The following is a 6,411-nucleotide window of genomic DNA, read 5'->3' on the forward strand; positions in this document are numbered from 1 at the left end:
AGGGGCGGGCGCGGGTTGGGGCAGGGGACTCGGGGCCCGGGAGGGGTGGGGCACAGGGTGGGGCAGGGGGCTCGGGGCCCGGGAGGGGTGGGGCGCGGGGTGGGGCAGGGGGACTCGGGGCCCGGGAGGGGTGGGGCACAGGGTGGGGCAGGGGGGCTCGGGGCCCGGGAGGGGTGGGGCGCGGGGTGGGGCAGGGGGACTGGGGGCCCGGGAGGGGTGGGGAACAGGGTGGGGCAGGGGGGCTAGGGGCCCGGGAGGGGTGGGGCGCGGGGTGGGGCAGGAGGACTCGGGGGCCCAGGAAGGGCAGGGCGCGGGGTGGGGCAGGGGGCCCCGGAGGGCAGGGCGCGGGGTGGGGCAGGGGGCTCAGGGGGCCCCGGGAGGGGCAGGGCGCGGGGTGGGGCAGGGGGGCTCGGGGGCCGGGAGGGGCGGGGCGCGGGGTGGGGCAGGGGGGCTCGGGGCCCGGGAGGGGCAGGGCGCGGGGTGGGGCAGGGGGACTCGGGGCCCAGGGAGGGCAGGGCGCGGGGTGGGGCAGGGGGACTCGGGGCCCAGGAGGGCAGGGCGCGGGGTGGGGCAGGGGGACTCGGGGCCCAGGGAGGGCAGGGCGCGGGGTGGGGCAGGGGGGCTTGGGGCCCGGGAGGGGCAGGGCGCGGGGTGGGGCAGGGGGACTCGGGCCCGGGAGGGGTGGGGCGCGGGGTGGGGCAGGGGGCTTGGGGCCCGGGAGGGGCAGGGCGCGGGGTGGGGCAGGGGGACTCGGGGGCCCGGGAGGGGTGGGGCACAGGGTGGGGCAGGGGGGCTAGGGGCCCGGGAGGGGTGGGGCGCGGGGGTGGGGCAGGGGGACTCGGGGCCCGGGAGGGGTGGGGGCACGGGGTGGGGCAGGGGGGCTCGGGGGCCCGGGAGGGGTGGGGCGCGGGGTGGGGCAGGAGGACTCGGGGGCCCAGGAAGGGCAGGGCGCGGGGTGGGGCAGGGGGGCTCAGGGGCCCCGGGAGGGGCAGGGCGCGGGGTGGGGCAGGGGGGCTCAGGGGGCCCCGGGAGGGGCAGGGCGCGGGGTGGGGCAGGGGGCTCAGGGGGCCCCGGAGGGGCAGGGCGCGGGGTGGGGCAGGGGGGCTCAGGGGGCCCCGGGAGGGGCAGGGCGCGGGGTGGGGCAGGGGGGCTCGGGGCCCGGGAGGGGCGGGGCGCGGGGGTGGGGCAGGGGGGCTCAGGGGGCCCCGGGAGGGGCAGGGCGCGGGGTGGGGCAGGGGGACTCGGGCGCGGGGTGGGACAGGGGGGCTCGGGGGCCCAGGAAGGGCAGGGCGCGGGGTGGGGCAGGGGGGCTCGGGAGGGGCAGGGCGCGGGGTGGGGCAGGGGGGCTCAGGGCCCGGGAGGGGCAGGGCGCGGGGTGGGGCAGGGGGGCTCGGGGCCCGGAGGGGTGGGGCGCAGGGTGGGGCAGGGGGACTTGGGGGCCCAGGAAGGGCAGGGCGCGGGGTGGGCAGGGGGGCTCAGGGCCCGGGAGGGGTCGCAGGGGTTGGGCGGGGGGTGGGCTCAGGGGCCCCGGGAGGGGCAGGGCGCGGGGTGGGGCAGGGGGGACTCGGGGGCCCGGAGGGGTCCCAGGGTCAGATACACTGGTTGGCTGGATAGACCGGCCAGCCTTGCCACCGGCAGCCACAAACCCACAGAGACCTTCGTAGAAGCCATCTTCGTCCATGTCTCCGTACACATAGAGGTACTTTCCCGCCGTGAGGGGCAGCTCGGCTTCGGGGTTTTCATTGGGGGTCCATCGAAGGGGTTGTAGCTGAGGATGGAACACAGCTCTCTCAGGAGCGGCCGCAGACGGGTGCTGCTCCCAGCCCCAGCCCCGGCAGCCGGCTGGCCTGGCACACGGCTCACGACTGTCCCCCAGAACTATAAACCCGAAACAGCCAGGGCTGGTAACTCCTCTGGGGTGGACGCCCGGGCCTGCCTGGAGGGCTCCTACTCTGGCAGAAGGTCACTGCGGTGAGCTGCCTGCCCAGAGCCCTCCGTCCCCCCGCGGTGAGCTGCCTGCCCAGCGCCCTCCCCCTGCGGTGAGCTGCCTGCCCAGAGCCCTCCCCCCTCCCCCCGTGGTGAGCTGTCCCCAGCTGCCTGCCCAGAGCCCTCACCCCCCCCCCCCTGTGAGCTGCCCGCCCAGAGCCTCCCCCCTGCGGTGAGCTGCCTGCCCAGAGCCCTCCCCCTCCCCCCGCCCCCCACGGTGAGCTGTCCGCCCAGAGCCCTCCGTCCCCCAACGGTGTATTTGTGACTGGCATCTTGGTCTCGCCCCCCTTCCAGCAGAACTTTACTATCCAGATGAACGAGCTAAGAGGAAGCGCCATGGACCCCATCTCCTGCCGGTCGGCAGGACTGTGCCGGGGCTCCACCGTGCCACGTGGCACGCTGCGTCTGCGCCTCGTGGAACCTCCTGTCATCTCGGGCGAGACACTGGACTCACCAGCTCCCACCATTGAACCATCTGCCCACACTCGAGCACACTGCCTTCACAGTGACACATGCAGTGAGTGGACCTGCCGTCCACTGACACCACAAACTGGAGTGGAGTGTGTGTGCAGATCCATGGGAGACAGAAATGCACACAAGAGAAGCCACCTGTCCACAGAGCCCACAGCCATGCAGCCACAAGCCAAGCTCTGGGCCACCAGAGGCCGGGAGAGGCAAGGGATGCGGCCTTTGACACCTCCATGCAGACTGCTGGCCTCTAGAACTAGGAGGAAGTAAAGCCTCTGGGTGGGGGCCTCCGGCCTGAGCCCCTTGGTGGCCGGGAGCCCTGCAGGCCTGTCCACACCCCAGCCCTGTGCCTCCCTGCCATGTGGTCCACACCCCAGCCCTGTGCCTCCCTGCAGGCTAGTCCACGCCCCAGCCCTGTGCCTCCCTGCAGGCTAGTCCACGCCCCAGCCCTGTGCCTCCCTGCAGGCTAGTCCACGCCCCAGCCCTGTGCCTCCCTGCTGGCCTGTCCACGCTCCAGCCCTGTGCCTCCCTGCAGGCTAGTCCACGCTCCAGCCCTGTGCCTCCCTGCAGGCCGGTCCACGCCCCAGCCCTGTACCTCCCTGCGGGCTGGTCCACGCCCCAGCCCTGTGCCTCCCTGCGAGCCGGTCCACACCCCAGCCCTGTGCCTCGCTGCAGGCCGGTCCATGCCCTAGCCCTGTGCCTCCCTGCGGGCCTGTCCACGCCCCAGCCCTGTGCCTCGCTGCGGGCCCTGTCCACACCCCAGCCCTGTGCCTCCCTGCGGGCCAGTCCACACCCCAGCCCTGTACCTCCCTGCGGGCTGGTCCACGCCCCAGCCCTGTGCCTCCCTGCGGGCCAGTCCACGCCCCAGCCCTGTGCCTCGCTGCGGGCCGGTCCATGCCCCAGCCCTGTGCCTCCCTGCCATGTGGTCCACACCCCAGCCCTGTGCCTCCCTGCGGGCCGGTCCACGCCTGAGCCGGGTGCCTCGCTGCGGGCCGGTCCATGCCCCAGCCCTGTGCCTCCCCTGCGGGCCGGTCCACACCCCAGCCCTGTGCCTCCCTGCGGGCCGGTCCACACCCCAGCCCTGGCCAGTCCACACCCCAGCCCTGTGCCTCGCTGCGGGCCTGTCCACACCCCAGCCCTGTGCCTCCCTGTGGGCCGGTCCATGCCCCAGCCCTGTGCCTCCCTGCGGGCCGGTCCACACCCCAGCCCTGTGCCTCCGTCGTTCTCAATGGCCTGGCTGGAGCGCCGTCTTCTTGCGGCCCCAGAGGAGCCGTTGGGCTCAGGCCGCTGGACCTTCCAGCCCCATGATCTCCTCTGCCCCGGCGTCCTGTGCCCGTGCCCGTGCCCGCGCCCGTGCCTGAGCTGGGCGCTCAGGACCACAGACAGCACCTCCCCCAGCACCCTACCTGTAGCGGGCCACGCAGAGGTGCACCTTCCCCGAGAATCTCTGCTTTGAGGTATTGGAGTTCTGTTCATTATCCATCTGTTGGAGACAACACGTGTTTGTGGGCTGCCACAGCCCATGGGATCCTCCCTCAGTCTCCCCGGGGCTTGGGGAATGCAGATCCCCCCCATCTCAGAACCCCCCGGAGATGGGAGGCCCACATCCTGGGGTCACAGAGGCGCTGTCCCGCGCAGCCCTGGTCACGCAGAGTGACACTGGTAAGGAGTTCAGGAGGAGGCCAGGGGTGGGGACCCTCCACAAAGTCACCCAGACACCGCCAGGCCAGGCTGTCTGGAGAAGACAGCAGTGAGCCGCATCGCTGCCCATCTTCAACCCGCCCCGCAGCTCCTGAGGTGACAGAGGCCGGCATGGGCAGCCTCTGCCCAGCTCCCAGGCCTCGGCTCCCACGCCAGCTCCTCGTGGATGCAGTGGGACCCAGATATTGGGAAGCCTCCTCCCCATTCCCCACACCAGGACAGGAGGCCTGATCTGTCCTGGGGACCTTCAACAGGGCCTCGCTTTCTAATGCCGATGAGTGCAGCGCATCACCACCAGATAGGGCGCTGCCTGCCCGCAGGGGCTCCCTGTGCAGACACCTTAGGACTCTGGGAATGAATGGCAGCAGGGAGGAGGGAGGAGGAGGGGGGAGGAAGGAGGGGGAGGGGGGGAGGGAAGAGGGAAGGGGGAGGAGGAGGAGGGAGGAGGGAGGAGGGACGAGGACGAGGGAGGGGGGGAGGGGGGAGGAGGGAAGAGGGAGGGGAGAGGGGGGAGGAGGGAGGGGAGGGGGGGAGGGGGAGGGAGGGGAGGGGGGGGGAGGGGGAGGGGGAGGAGGGAGGGGGAGGGGGAGGAGGGAGGGAGAGGAGGGAGGAGGAGGGGGAGGGGGAGGGGGAGGAGGAAGGGAGAGGAGGGAGGAGGGAGGAGGAGGGGGAGGGGGAGAAGGGAGGAGGGAGGGGGAGGGGGAGGAGGGAGGGGGAGGGGGAGGAGGGAGGGAGAGGAGGGAGGAGGGAGGGAGAGGAGGGAGGAGGGAGGAGGAGGGGGAGGGGGAGGAGGGAGGGAGGAGGAGGAGGAGGGAGAAGGGAGGAGGAAGGAGGGAGGGGGGAGGAGGAGGAGGGAGGGGGAGGAGGAGGAGGGTGGGGGAGGAGGAGGAGGGAGGAGGGAGGGGGAGGAGGAGGAGGGTGGGGGAGGAGGAGGAGGGAGGAAGGAGGCGGGAGGAGGGAGGAGGGAGGGGGAGGAGGAGGAGAGAGAAGGGAGGAGGAAGGAGGGAGGCGGGAGGAGGGAGGAGGGAGGAGGGAGGAGGAGGCGGGGCAGGAAGGACAGGTGAGCGGTCCCCGTGCTCCGGAAGCAGAGCACACCGCAGCCAGAGGCCCCGCCCTGCAAGACTCACTTCGGACTCAATTCTGCATCTTGGGCTGCTGGCCGAAGGCAGGAAGGTAGGCTTGGCACACGGAGGCTCCAGCTTGTCCCTGGACAGCGGAATGTAGTCCCCTGTCACAGCACAGCGTCCCTCGGAGCCCTCCAGACTGCTCCTCTCTACGTTTAAACACCAATAGTGATGGTCATGACAATGATCGGCCTGCAGCCCACAGCCTCTGCACAAGCTCTCCTGCTGCTGCTGGGGAGGGGCAGTGCAGGATGCCTGCACTCAGGCCCCACAGCCAGGACAAGATCTCCGTCCCAGCATGGTGGCCTGGGCTGCCCCTCCCTGCCAGCCAAGCCAGGGTGAGGGCAGGTGCTTAGGGCTCAGTCCTGACCTCTGGGGAGAACTTCCCAAAATGTCACTGCACCACTAGGTGTGGCCTGGGAGGGAGGGGAAAAGCCCCAGCAGAGACGGCTCACAGAGCCGGGGTCGAAGGCCAGGGGCCACACAGGAGTGGCCAGCAGAGACTCTGGGGCCAGGCTCCCCTCAGTTTCCCCCTCTGTGGACTGGGCCCACAAAGAGCAGCCACCTTATGCCGCGTGTGCACGGCGGCAGCCTGTGCTGGCCTGTGACCTGCCACAGCGCCCCAAACGCAGGGGGGCTGCTGCCACACAAGCCTTACCGCCCAGCCCCAGGGCCGGTTCACCTGCCCACTGCCACCCAGCCGAGGAGCCCCCGGTTCACCTGCCCACCGCCACCCAGCCGGGGAGCCCCCGGTTCACCTGCCCACCGCCACCCAGCCGGGGAGTCTCCAGTTCACCTGCCCACCGCCACCCACCCAGGGAGTCCATACCGACCTTTACCCAGGGAGGTCGCTAATCCATTCATGAACTTGGGGAAAGGCTTTCCAGGGGCCAGGGAGGCGTCGAGGAGGGACACCAGGCCGCCGCCCAGCAGGTCGGTCCTGCCCGCGTGCTGCCGGAACCGGTCCAGCTCCCGAGAGAGCAGGTGGAACTGCTCACTCTGGGTCCTGCATTTCTCTTCCAGCTCTCGAACTTTGGACTGCACAGCAAAGACAAGATGGGGTCAGCGGGGGCCTCGGGGGAGGGTGTGTGCATGGATGAGCTCGCATGAGCTTGTGTGAGCATGGATGTGC

The 6,411-nt window shown here is 72.0% G+C and overlaps 1 long non-coding RNA gene across 1 annotated transcript; it reads right to left on the minus strand.

The window, feature by feature from the left end:
- Positions 1-1,706: 1,706 nt before the first annotated feature.
- LOC122101937 lies at positions 1,707-5,352 on the minus strand. The gene is made up of 3 exons (XR_006146434.1): positions 5,283-5,352; positions 3,861-3,937; positions 1,707-1,768 (listed from the first exon to the last, which is right to left on the minus strand). It is a non-coding gene; the product is annotated as an uncharacterized LOC122101937 (long non-coding RNA).
- Positions 5,353-6,411: the final 1,059 nt, after the last annotated feature.

The sequence above is a fragment of the Dipodomys spectabilis genome, unplaced genomic scaffold (assembly GCF_019054845.1).
Source record: "Dipodomys spectabilis isolate Male_0828 unplaced genomic scaffold, ASM1905484v1 ptg000712l, whole genome shotgun sequence".
Taxonomy (NCBI): Eukaryota; Metazoa; Chordata; class Mammalia; order Rodentia; family Heteromyidae; genus Dipodomys; species Dipodomys spectabilis.